At 45.4% G+C, this 12,408-nt stretch overlaps 1 protein-coding gene across 1 annotated transcript in view; it reads left to right on the plus strand.

Annotated features, from left to right (window-relative positions):
* LOC135697634 (5-hydroxytryptamine receptor 2A-like) overlaps nt 1-12,408 on the plus strand; it is a 388,901-nt gene that overhangs the window by 297,557 nt on the left and 78,936 nt on the right. Inside the window, exon 3 of the mRNA XM_065217417.1 lies at nt 6,485-7,145. The gene's annotated coding sequence lies outside the window, so the exon portion shown is untranslated. The remainder of the gene's footprint in view (nt 1-6,484; nt 7,146-12,408) is intronic.

Below are 12,408 nucleotides of genomic sequence, written 5' to 3' on the forward strand. Positions count from 1 at the left end.
ATTCCGGCGACAGCTGCTGGTTGCCTGACCACAACATTATTCGGCTTGATCGCACCAGCTCCAGGGGGGGGGGGGGGGGTGTTGCGGTCGTCTTCAAGAAAGGGATAAAATACCACACTCTGTCCCATATCCGCACCTCTATCATCGAGGCCCTTGATGTGAAGGTGGAGTCGTCGACTGGATACGTCTAGTTCATTGCCGTCTACTGCCCTCGACAGTGTGCCGCCAGCAGTGGACTAGCGGCTAAATTCAAGAAGAACCTGTCCACTATCACCCGTACCGGTTCCCGCTTCGTAGTTGGAGGAGATCTGAATGCTCGCCATGAGGCCTGGCGGAACTACAGGCAGAACCAGAACGGTCGTCTGCTGTTCGAACACTCACAGCATGGGCTGTGCTCCGTTTTGTTTTCATATGAGCCAACATTCATCTCATCGGCGGGCAACCCATCGACGCTAGACCTGTTCCTGACAAATACCGGCTTGTCCAAGTCGGTAGCCTTGAACGAACTCAGCTCCGACCACCAACCGGTGGTGGCTGAACTGGGCTACAACGTGGCCCCTGCTCCAAGCCTGCACAAGGACTACCACCGCGTAAGCTGGGCCCAGTTTTGACGCGTGGTGGACAGGCACATCATCGACAACCCACCGCTTGACACCGTGGAAGACATCGACCGAGCGATGGAGGGACTCCACCAAGCCATAACCGTGGCTGACGAGGCGTGCGTCCGACGAGCTCCTGTGAGGGGTAAGTTTATTGCTATTGATTCCCACACCCAACTCTTGATTCGCCTGAGAAATGTTCGTAGACGCCAGTTACTGAAGACTGGAGATCTGAGCAAAAAACGTGAAATGGCCTATCTGAACAGGCAGATTGCTTCCAGAATGGACTCACTCCAAAATGAAAGTTTCTGGTGTGTTGTCCAAAATCTGGACGACCGCTCCAGACCGTTCTGGAAGGTAGCCAAGGTCCTCAAAACTCATCCCAAACCAGTTCCACCTCTCAGAGTCGAAAATGATGACGATCGGCTTTTAATCAGCCCACAGGAGAAAGCAAATGCGATCGGCAAGCATGTCGCTTCATCGCATTTGCTTGGCTCGAATATCCAAAGTCCGCTCGAAGATCAGGTTGCGCAACAGGGTTACTTCCACTCACTTGCTATAAAAAAATGGTTTTTCAGAATTATGAAATCATGAGATGGTATAGTGATAATTAGTACTTGTAAGTTACAAGATGAGGACGTGAAGTATGTGTTTGACACATAAAATCTGTCAATATTGCTTTCAGTGCGTCGCAATCAGCAATTTTACGACTCGTGACTCCACCTGTGCTTGGTCCAGCATGGTCTGAACCGCCTTGTAATTGTTCAACGCCGGAACCATCATTTTGTATCCTTCTGTGCACAGCGGTGCACCAGATGTCCTTCGAGATGTAGAAGTTTATTTTTCTTTTCCGCAGTTCGGGAGGGAAGCCCTTCACGTAGAAGGGCAGCATACTGTCCTTTTTCGGCGGTCCTGTTTATTTATTGTTGCCATACATCAACAGGCTGGCTGTAGCGCAAAATGATGTTAATAATACTAATCATAATAATAATAATAGTAAAATTACATGTCAAATAATCACAGAAAGAAAACCAAAGCAACATGGTCAGAATGTAAAAACATAAATGGAAATAGACTAATTTTCTCTGTCAGTCACTGCGGCCGGCAAAAACAGATGAGAATCTCCGACGAAGCGCATCACGTGTGAGGTGAAAGTCGAATACAGATGCGACTCTATTGAACACACGCTGTAGTCCGCAAATCGCACCATATGCCCCGTAGTTCGTGCGACGCAGTGGCAGTCTCAGCATGAGGTTGTTACGGAGTGGTCGGGGTTGCACGTTTAGGTCAATTTGCCTCAGGATAGCCTCACAATCTATTCGTCCCTGTAGAGTGTCGGCGATAATCAAAGCTCTGCTGGTGTCCCTTCTAATCCGGAGAGGTTCAAGGTTTATCAGTTGGCAGCGACTCTCGTAGCTTGGCAGCCGAAGCGGATCTCTCCAGGGCAGTCTACGAAACGCAAAACGAAGAAAGCGACGTTGAACAGGTTCGATTGTCTCGGCACCATTGTTGTAGTTCGGATTCCAAACCGCAGAATAATACTCAAGCGTCGATCGTACGAGGGAGCAGTAAAGAGATTTTAAGCAGTAGACATCGGTGAAATTCTTAGCTATCCTGAAGATGAATCCTAAAGTCCTAGTCGACTTATCGATGACATAAGAAATGTGTTGCCTGAATGTTAGCTGTGAATCCAACACCACACCCAGGTCTTTCACCTGATTCACGCGTTCGAGTGTCGTTCCAAGCAGGTCATAGCTGAATACAATCGGTTGCTTTTTTCGTGAGAACGTTATGGCAGAGCACTTTGCTGGGTTCACTACCATTCGATTTAAAGTACACCAACTGGCGAAGACATTAAGCTGATGTTGAAGATTGTGGCAGTCAGCGATCGAGCAAATTCGTAAAAATATTTTGAGGTCGTCTGCATATGATAATCGAGGTCCTTCGATAACCAGATTCACGTCGTTGAAGTAGAGTAGAAAAATCAACGCTCCCAGATGGCTTCCCTGCGGTATAGGTACTTGATGTGGCAAAGAAGCTAGCTGATTTGCAATCTCTTATAGCAACCATAAGTTGGCGACCAGTAAGATACGAACGGAACCAACTCAAGAGATTACCGCTCACCCCAAGCCTGTCGAGTTTAGCAATCGCAATGTCATGATTCAACTTATCGAATGCCGCGGATAGATCGGTATATATAACGTCCGTCTGTACCCGTTCAGTCATACTATCGGTAATGTAGGATGTGAGGCATAGCAGATTGGTGGTTGTAGAGCGTCCTCCAGTAAACCCGTGTTGATCAGCACTCAGATACTGCTTGCTGTGAGAGAGCAACGGTTCCATAATAACAAGCTCGAATAGTTTCGAAACAGCACTCAGCGATGTAATTCCACGATAGTTATCCACGGCTCGTTTGCTTCCCTTTTTGTGGACAGGAAACATGTGTGCAAATTTCCAGGAGGATGGAAATATACCACTGGAGAGTGACATACGGAATAGACGGTGAAGTGGAGTTAACAAGCAAGTAATATGTTTCTTCAAAAACACGGACGGAACTCCATCGGGTCCAGGGTTGAAGGACGATTTGAGCTGCGTTGCAGCGTTAGAAATCATCTCAACGTTGACATCAATTGCACCCAGCATTTGACCATTTAGTGGGATATTCCTGGCTGCGAGGGATACATGGCCGTCACTTAGTCTCTCATCAGTGAACACACTGGCAAAATTGACAGAAAAAAGGCAGCAAATATCCTGCGGAGTGGAAGCGACTTCACTGTTCAATTTCATTGACGATGGGAGGCCAGATTCTCTGCGTTGCTCGTTCACGTAGTTCCAGAAGGATTTGGGGTGTAGTTTAAGGTTTCGCTGAATACCTCGTTGAAATCGCAGAAAGCATCGACGACTGGCTCGCTGATACTCGTGATTAAGCCTCACGTAGTGATGTTTCAGAGGAAGCGTGCGATACTTCGTAAATCTTCTCAATGCTGCTCTCTTAGTCGACTTTAACCTACGCAGCTCAATCGTCTGCCAGGGAGGGTGAGAGTCTTTGCGGTGAATTCTTTTCGGAACGTGTCTGTTAATGACATATGCCGAGACATGAGAAAAAGTTTGCGCAACAGCCTCAACGTCGTCATGATCGAGAATGTTCTCCCAGTCCATGTTTGACAACACATCTACAATGCTTCGATGGTCGGCCTATCGAAATTCATAAGAAACTGCAGCAGGAAGACTATCGAAATCACGAACGAGATTGTCCTCAACAGTGACAATCAGAGGAGGGTGGTGCGGAACAAGCTTAACTAGTGGACAAGGTGCTGTGGAAATGAACGGAGCATTGTCCTGAGTGCTCATGAAGCAGAGGTCCAAACTACAGTTGTTCTCGTTGACTACGTGGTTAATTTGAGAAAGCGTTGCTACGCTATAGTTATCGAGAAGGCCGATAGCTCCTGCATGAAATACAGAACGTTCTGGATCTGGATAGAGGAAGTCGCTATGGGATGGTCTCCACGAAACGCCTGCTAGGTTAAAGTCCCCAAAAATGAACAGCTCATCAATTTGAGTCGCTCTTTCCATTACTGTGAAGACTGATTGACAGTGAGTTTCGATGAGTTCAAGATCACGAACTCGATCTGGAGGCATGTACAATGCGCACAAAAATAGTGTGCGATCGCCCAGATTAATGGCTGTCCAAACCTGTTCCACACTGTTCCACGATTCATTTTCAATTGCACTCGCCTCCAATCCAGAACGGACAGCGACAAGAACGCCACCAGTAGATTTTTGTTCCGATCGCAACGAAAAACCTCATAAAGGGTGATACGGTCAAAATTTGGTCAAGGGAAAACGCGTGTAAATCGGTGAAATCGTTTATTTAGAAAATCAAATTAAATTTCTTTTTCAAGTTCAATTAGTATAAAATTCAGGAAAAATATTCAGTTAGGCTTCCGCTTTTCCAAATCCGAATTGCCGGGCCTTACGCTTGACCCCTGCCATCAGATTTTGTACAGCCACCTTGTCCACCTTCTTCGCCGCAGAAAGCCAGTTTGCCTTGAACTGCTGCTCGCCCTTAGCAGTTTTTTTGGTCTTCTTTAGGTTCCGCTTGACAATAGCCCAGTATTTCTCAATTGGGCGGAGCTCTGGCGTGTTGGGAGGGTTCTTGTCCTTGGGAACCACCTGCACGTTGTTGGCGGCGTACCACTCCATGGCCTTTTTACCGTAATGGCAAGATGCCAAATCCAGCCAAAACAGTACGGAACAACCGTGTTTCTTCAGGAAAGGCAGCAGACGTTTATTCAAACACTATTTCACGTAAATTTCTTGGTTGACAGTCCCGGAAGCTATGAAAATGCTGCTTTTCAAGCCACAGGTACAGATGGCTTGCCAAACCAGATATTTCTTTGCGAACTTTGACAGTTTCATGTGCTTGAAAACATCTGCTACCTTTCCCCTTCCTTTTGCCGTATAAAACTCCTGTCCCGGAAGCTGCTTGTAGTCGGCTTTGACGTAGGTTTCGTCGTCCATTACCACGCAGTCAAACTTTGTCAGCATCGTCGTGTACAGCCTCCGGGATCGCGCTTTGGCCGTCGTATTTTGTTTATCATCGCGATTTGGAGTCACTACCTTCTTGTAAGTCGATAGTCCGGCTCGTGTTTTGGCTCGATGCACGGTTGTAGACGATACACCCAGCTTATTTGCGGCATCTCGGAGAAAGAGGTTAGGGTTTCGCTTGAAACTACCGGAAACTCTCTTTGTCGTCTCAGCGGCTTCCGGTTTTCGATTTCCCCCCGATCCAGACTTCCTGGCTGTCGACAAACGTTCCCCAAACACTTTAATTACATTTGTAACGGTTGATTTGGCAACTTTTAGCGATTTTGCCAACTTTGCGTGCGAGTAGCTCGGATTTTCGCGATGCGCGAGCAAAATTTTGATACGCTGCTCTTCTTGCTTGGACGGCATTTTGACAACTGAAGAGTGAATTCCAAAATCAAAATAGGAGCAACATTCTACACACACACACCTTCAAAATGAGGGGTGTTCAGGTTTTTTAAATGCAAAATTGAAAGAAATACGTCAAGTTGATATTGACCAAATTTTGACCGTATCACCCTTTAATCGGATCCGAACACCTGGCTGGAAAGCGTTCGCCACGTCTCGCATAGGACAATCACATCATAGCAACGATCCGATACAGCAAGCCGGTAGTCGTCAACATCAGAATTAATTCCGCCGGTGTTTTGGAAGAAAATCACGATGTCCTGCTTGCGGCTTACAATCGAACGTCTGTTCTCCCTGGAAATCACGGAAGCATCAGGCAGCGATTGAACATTAACAATCCCATGCGGATACTCGCCATAGTGACATCAGACTACAGATCCGGAACGACTATGGTGAGCGGCGGCAGCAAATGGCTGGACTGAGACGGAGGGATGGGGGGGGCTTCCACGAGGCTTTCTACGGCGCGTTCCGGGCTCCGAAGCACGAGAGTTGATTCGGCGGCATTGTTACCGTCACCGGCTCTGCACCGTCCTTCAAAACTAAGAACCGATTGTTGTCAAGCAGCTTCTTCGCAGCTGTCGCAGTATCACTCGCGCCACCGCGGGTTATCGAGAGCGTCAGTAGTCAATGCGAGACAAAATAACCCAATCTAACGAACGATGCGAAAGCCACATCAACAAAACATCAATCCAATAAACAAACAAATCCATTTTTAAAACCAATTTGATCAGCGAGATTTGCAATGCCATACTTTCAACAGCGCACTAATGTAGCCTTTCCATTACTCATGTGCATCAGTTATAAGAGTATCGATAGCAAACCCATTTGTTCTGATCCATTTCACACCATTTCCACTAAATATCTCTCTCTTTCTCTTTCTCACTCCCCAGGTGACGACGTCATCAGTGTGGCCTCAATTTAACCCAACCGCCAAGAGAAACACGTGCCCACTGCATTCAACAATTGCGAGGGAAAAAAAAGACCCTGTTGACGTACGACGACCACACCGCATCGCATCAGAAGCATTCACCTGATCTGATATGCGCCCCGGATGGGGAATTAATCATAAATTAATGTCAGAGCATAGCATCCGCTCTGCCGTTCGGACCAGGACCGGCTGTCGGTTGTGTATCAAATTTATTTTTAATTGAATTTTAAACACTTTCGTTCCGGCTGCGGACACACGGACCAAACCTAGAACACATCGTTTGAGCCTTGGTCATCATCATCGTCAGTGTCGCCTTCCCGGGGCCTTCCCCAAGCAGAGTGACAACAAGTCATCGAGAATTTTGGCAATCCGCCAGCCAAGGCTCCACCATCGTCGGGGAAGAGAGGGAAAGAGGGTGTCATCAACAAACCGAACCGATTTGGGTCTGAACGCACAAACATACTCATACATAGACATAGACGGAAAGCCCCTCTTCTCGGACATCCAGCAAAAATAGTGCGACTCAAACGGATACCACCGTCATCATCAACATCATTGTCATCGTCGACCGGCTCGCTGCTGGTGATGTCCTGCTGCTGTGCAGCTGGGAGGTTCTCGTGCTGGTGAGTATCCTGCTGCATTCCTTCCATCAATCCATCTATGTAGTACGTAGAACGCCATTTGCATATCATGATCAAGCGGGAGTGAGATGAAAATGTATCGACACATCACTTGGAGCCATCATTCACCACAGCGCTCCAACCCATCTATCGTTCAGTCAAACAACCGTCGCTCTTCTGCACCTCCAAACCACACAAAGACAATTTTACGCTTCATTTGCACTTCAGTTTCGAAAGCCCGGCCGGATGTTTGAGGAGTCTATATAGCAGTGCCACGTCCATCGTTTCAACTGCGGAGAGTGCCGAAATATTCCATCAGACGGAATTAAATTCCAGCAAACACGCCCTCCCCCCGCTCCTCCGCCCACTCATTAGTGTGTTTTCCGGTAACCGCACTAACCACTACTGGCCAGCTGGCGATAGCTACACGTCATGATGGAGATGGCGCAAGAAGGCTTCCCAAAACTACTGCCTATGTTAATACTTTTCACGAGCACGAGATTCCGGGACGTGCCAAGTACGAAACTTAATTAAACCGCAAAATTTAGTTCACTATTGTGCTCTTTACACGTCCTCCACTAGAGTGTAGGCAAGTGGTTCCTATTTTGAACTGTTACAATTTGGGTTAACACGAGCTTGGCTTGATATTATTTGCCATCAGTGATGGTCGTTGGTAAAATCATCTGTTATTGGCGATAATTGTATATTTTTCACTCCCAGTTGGTTCTAAAAGGGGAAACGCATCATTGTCAAACATAATTTGATTAGTTTTAAATCTTGAGTTGTGTAAAGATTGTTGATTCAAATCATATTCATTGGAGTACATATTATACATATAGCCCACAAAACTCAAGAAGATTGTAATTTGATCAAATATCAAAAATCTTTCAAAATAGGAGGCATGTGTTACTGTCTAAAATTGACTTAAAGATAAATCTTTCATAATGGCATCTTCCATGGTAAGACAACTTGCTTCGGCAAACAAAACAAAAACTCTTCCATACTCCCCACGGGCAATTGTCCTTGGTTCGTGCCCGGATCAAATGCCATCTCCTTTCAATTGGGTCACGTCCGGTCAGTTTATTAGTTCGTCCCAAATTTGATATTACTGCCATTCCCATCGGGAGCGCCGGCAACGACGACGACCCACCAAAACATAACCTCAAATTCCGTTTTCTCGCACCTAGCCCAGACGAAATTGATTGCGCTTGTTCCTTTTGTTGAGGCAAAACAACACACCAACAAATTCCCCAGTTAGTCGGTGGTAATTAATCTCAAGCTAATTCCTCGCCGTAATTCCATCCCAAGACTAATCCACGCAACACCCGAAAGCTTCTCAAAGAGAGGGGAAGAAATCCAATCCCTCTGAATGTTTCTTGGAAAATCTTTTCACTTCAACCCCGGCCCCGGCAGTAATCCTTCGCCATTAAAGATGAGATGGGAATGCGGAAAATCGCTCCTCTCCATGTGTGTGTGTGTGTGGGTTGGTTTAATGTAGGATCGTTCACACCTCATCGGTTTATTTCCGCATTAGTAGCGAGTCTTTCTGTTGGGGAGAAAATATCCAATTATCAGACATGTATCCATTCTCGGGTTGGCTAATGGCGGAAGTTGAATGCGAGGTAAATGGAGTGTGACCGAAAATTCAAATCCCCTCACCAAAGCCATTTTGTTTTGTGTCATTCTGTGTGCTTGGAGCTTGATTTTTTTTTTCTCAAGCAAAAAGCCGGATCATTCGTTCGAATGATTCTAATGACAGTCCGTTGGTTTGCATGATATCATGGACCGGTATCAGTCGGACGAACGAGCGGGGAAAAAATGGCAGCACTTTTTTGTCCTATCTATGAGTCACTCTCAGTCACTTGCAGTCATCCGGAGGGCTGCTATCGAGCTCTAGCAGTGATAAACTTGATTGATTGAGTGCTAAGACAAACAAAATTTGCTGATTATTTTTACTCGTTCAGCTTTTTTGATGGGAAAAGTGCCCATCATCGGAACAGCTGCGGGCTGGCTATCACGTTGGGCACCGAATCCATTCGGTTCAATGATAGAAAGGTTGTGAGAGAACAGGATATTAATTTCTAGAGCAAGAGATTGTCGTGAAGGTGTTTTTTTTGTATCAATTCGACCATACCCAAGAATTGAGACAACGTTTACTCCGCTTGGAATTTCCTTCAGAATAGTTCGAAAATTCCCTTAGAACTTGATTACCATGGAAATTATTCTCGGAAAACCCTTTGAACTGTTCATAGGATTTCTTTGGAGTGTTCTTAATAACGTTCTTAGAATGATCCTTGGATTTTTTCAGAATCCCATACAAATGATCTTTTTTTTTTTATAATAACTTTATTTGTACAGGCTCAATCGAATAAACTTTACAGAGCCGAGTTATCCTTTGCGTTATACATTATTACTGTCTTAAATTTAAAGTTAAAGGAACTGGACCGAGTACTCGCGGTTGTCTCGAGGTTAGTGGAGATTTACAATTTTTTGGATGGGAAAAGGGAAGAAGGAGGTTTGAAATGTGGTTTACGATACAACTATTTAATTAATCCTAAAGCATGAAATTATTTCTATTCATCTTGAAAACAAACATTGAAAAAAAAACCCACACGTACAAAATACAAACTAAACACAAGGTTAATCAAACTTACAATCTAAGGTTAATATCCTTAAAGTAAACATATATGAGTTTCATAAACTCCAGATCGCGTCTAGCCAAAATATCCCGAACTGGAACATTAGGTTGTCTACCTCGAGCCCGAAGGGAATCATAAAAATGTGATCTGACTCCACGATACTCCGCACAAGACCAAAGGATGTGATCAGCGTCCTGGAAACCTTGTCCACATTCACAGAGATTGCTGTCTCCCAACCCCACACGGAACAAGTGAGCGTTTAGACAATAGTGATTGGACATGAGACGAGACATCACGCGTATGAAGTCTCGACCCAAGTCCAACCCTTTGAACCATGCAAACTTCGACACCTTAGGGATAATTGAATGTAGCCATCGTCCCAAGCTCCCTTCACTCCATTGATGTTGCCAGCTAACGAGCGACTGCTGACGATAAATAGAGAAAAATTCACTATAGGTGATCTGTCGATCATAAATGTCGCCTTCCATAGCGCCCACCTTCGCAAGTGAATCCGCCTTCTCATTGCCCAAAATTGAGCAATGCGAAGGGACCCACGCGAAGGTGATGATGAAAGAGCGCACGGATAAAGCACTAAGCAGTTCTCGTATTTTTAAGAGAAAATACGAGAAGTGCTTTACCGGCCTAATGGAACGGATAGCCTCGACAGAACTGAGACTATCCGTAAAAATAAAGTAGTGGTCTGGAAGAACTGAAGCAATACTTTTCAAAGTGTAGTGAATTGCTGCTAGTTCAGCCACATACACAGAACAAGGAGCTTCAAGTTTTCGAGAGGCGCTATGAAATTCATTAAATACACCAAAACCAGCGGACTCCTCTATTAGAGATCCATCTGTGAAAAACGTTCTTGCAGAATCAACATGGCCAAACTTTGCAGCGTAAATTGACGGAGCAATCATAGGACGATGATGCTCTGGAATTCCGCGGATTTCCTATGTCATAGATAAATCAAAATTCACTGAATTGCCGAAATCGGAGAAGATTACACGATTGGGAATATTTCTTGAAGGGCTGACATCCTGTGTTAAATATAGGTAGTATAAAGTCATAAAACATGTTTGAGGATTTAGCTCCAGAAGCTTCTCAAAATTTGCAATCACCAGTGGGTTCATTACTTCGCAACGGGTGAGGAGCCTCAGAGATAACTCGGAAAAACGGACGGATAGTGGCAACATGCCCGCCAGCACTTCGAGACTCATAGTATGAGTCGAGTGCATGCATCCTAACGCGATACGAAGACAACGATACTGGATCCGTTCCAGCTTGATGATGTGCGTTTTAGCTGCCGACTGGAAGCAAAAACTACCGTACTCTAAAACCGATAAAATCGTTGTCCGCTACAACGTCAGAAGATCTTGTGGATGGGCTCCCCACCACGTTCCGGTAATTGATCGAAGGAAATTGATCCTTAGTTGGCATTTTCGTCTCAGATACTCAATGTGGGATCTCCAGGTGCATTTGGAATCGAACCAGACCCCGAGATATTTAAAAGACATGGAATGAGTGATCGGTTTACCCAAAAGTTTAAGCTTCGGTTGTGCTGGGCTATGCTTCCTAGAAAAAACGACCAACTCAGTTTTCTCCGTGGAGAATTCGATACCTAGCTGAATAGCCCAAGTAGACAAATTGTCCAAGGTATCCTGTAAGGGTCCTTGCAGGTCAACCTCTTTTGGCCCTGTGATAGACACTACGCCGTCATCTGCAAGTTGTCTCAACGTGCAATTGTCACTAAGACAGACATCAATTTCTCTAACGTAGAAATTGTACAAAAGGGGGCTTAAACATGAGCCTTGGGGGAGACCCATGTAGCTAAATCGAAAAGCTGTAGAGTTTCCATGAGAAAAGCTCATATGTTTTTCTGACAGCAAATTGTACAAAAAATTATTCATTAATGGAGACAATCCACAAGCGTGGAGTTTCTCTGAAAGAACTTCAACGGATACTGAATCAAAAGCCCCCTTGATATCCAAGAACACAGAAGCCATTTGCTCTTTCTTAGCAAAAGCTAACTGAATTTCCGAGGAAAGCAACGCGAGACAGTCGTACGGAAACCAAATGAGTATCTGAAAGAAGGTGGTTCGTCTCAACCCATTTGTCGAGGCGAAAAAGGATCATTTTCTCCATCAATTTCCGAATACACGACAGCATCGCGATGGGCCGATACGAATTGTGATCCGACGCGGGTTTATCAGGCTTTTTAATGGCTATCACCCTTACTCGTCTCCAATCGTCGGGAACAATATTGAGCTCCAAGAACTGATTGTACAAGTTCAACATGCGCCTCTTAGCGACGTCTGGGAGGTTTTTTAGCAAGTTGAACTTGATTCTATCAGATCCCGGGGCAGAATTGCCACACGAAAGGAGAGCGAGTGAAAGTTCGACCATTGAAAAAGGCTGACTGATTTCGTCTACCGAATTCGTTGTTTCGCGAGGAATCAACTGCGACGGCACGGAATCCGGACACACTTTTCGCGCGAATTTAAGAATCCATTGATCCGAGCATTCCTCGCTTTCGTTGTTAGTAGACCGGTTACGCATTCTTCGCGCCGTACTCCAAAGCGTATTCATAGACGTTTCGCGCGACAATCCGTCTACAAACTGCCGCCAGT

Source organism: Ochlerotatus camptorhynchus, unplaced genomic scaffold, assembly GCF_037179485.1.
Source record: "Ochlerotatus camptorhynchus isolate MF236.1 unplaced genomic scaffold, CSIRO-AGI_Acam_v1.1 ptg000077l, whole genome shotgun sequence".
Lineage (NCBI taxonomy): Eukaryota > Metazoa > Arthropoda > Insecta > Diptera > Culicidae > Ochlerotatus > Ochlerotatus camptorhynchus.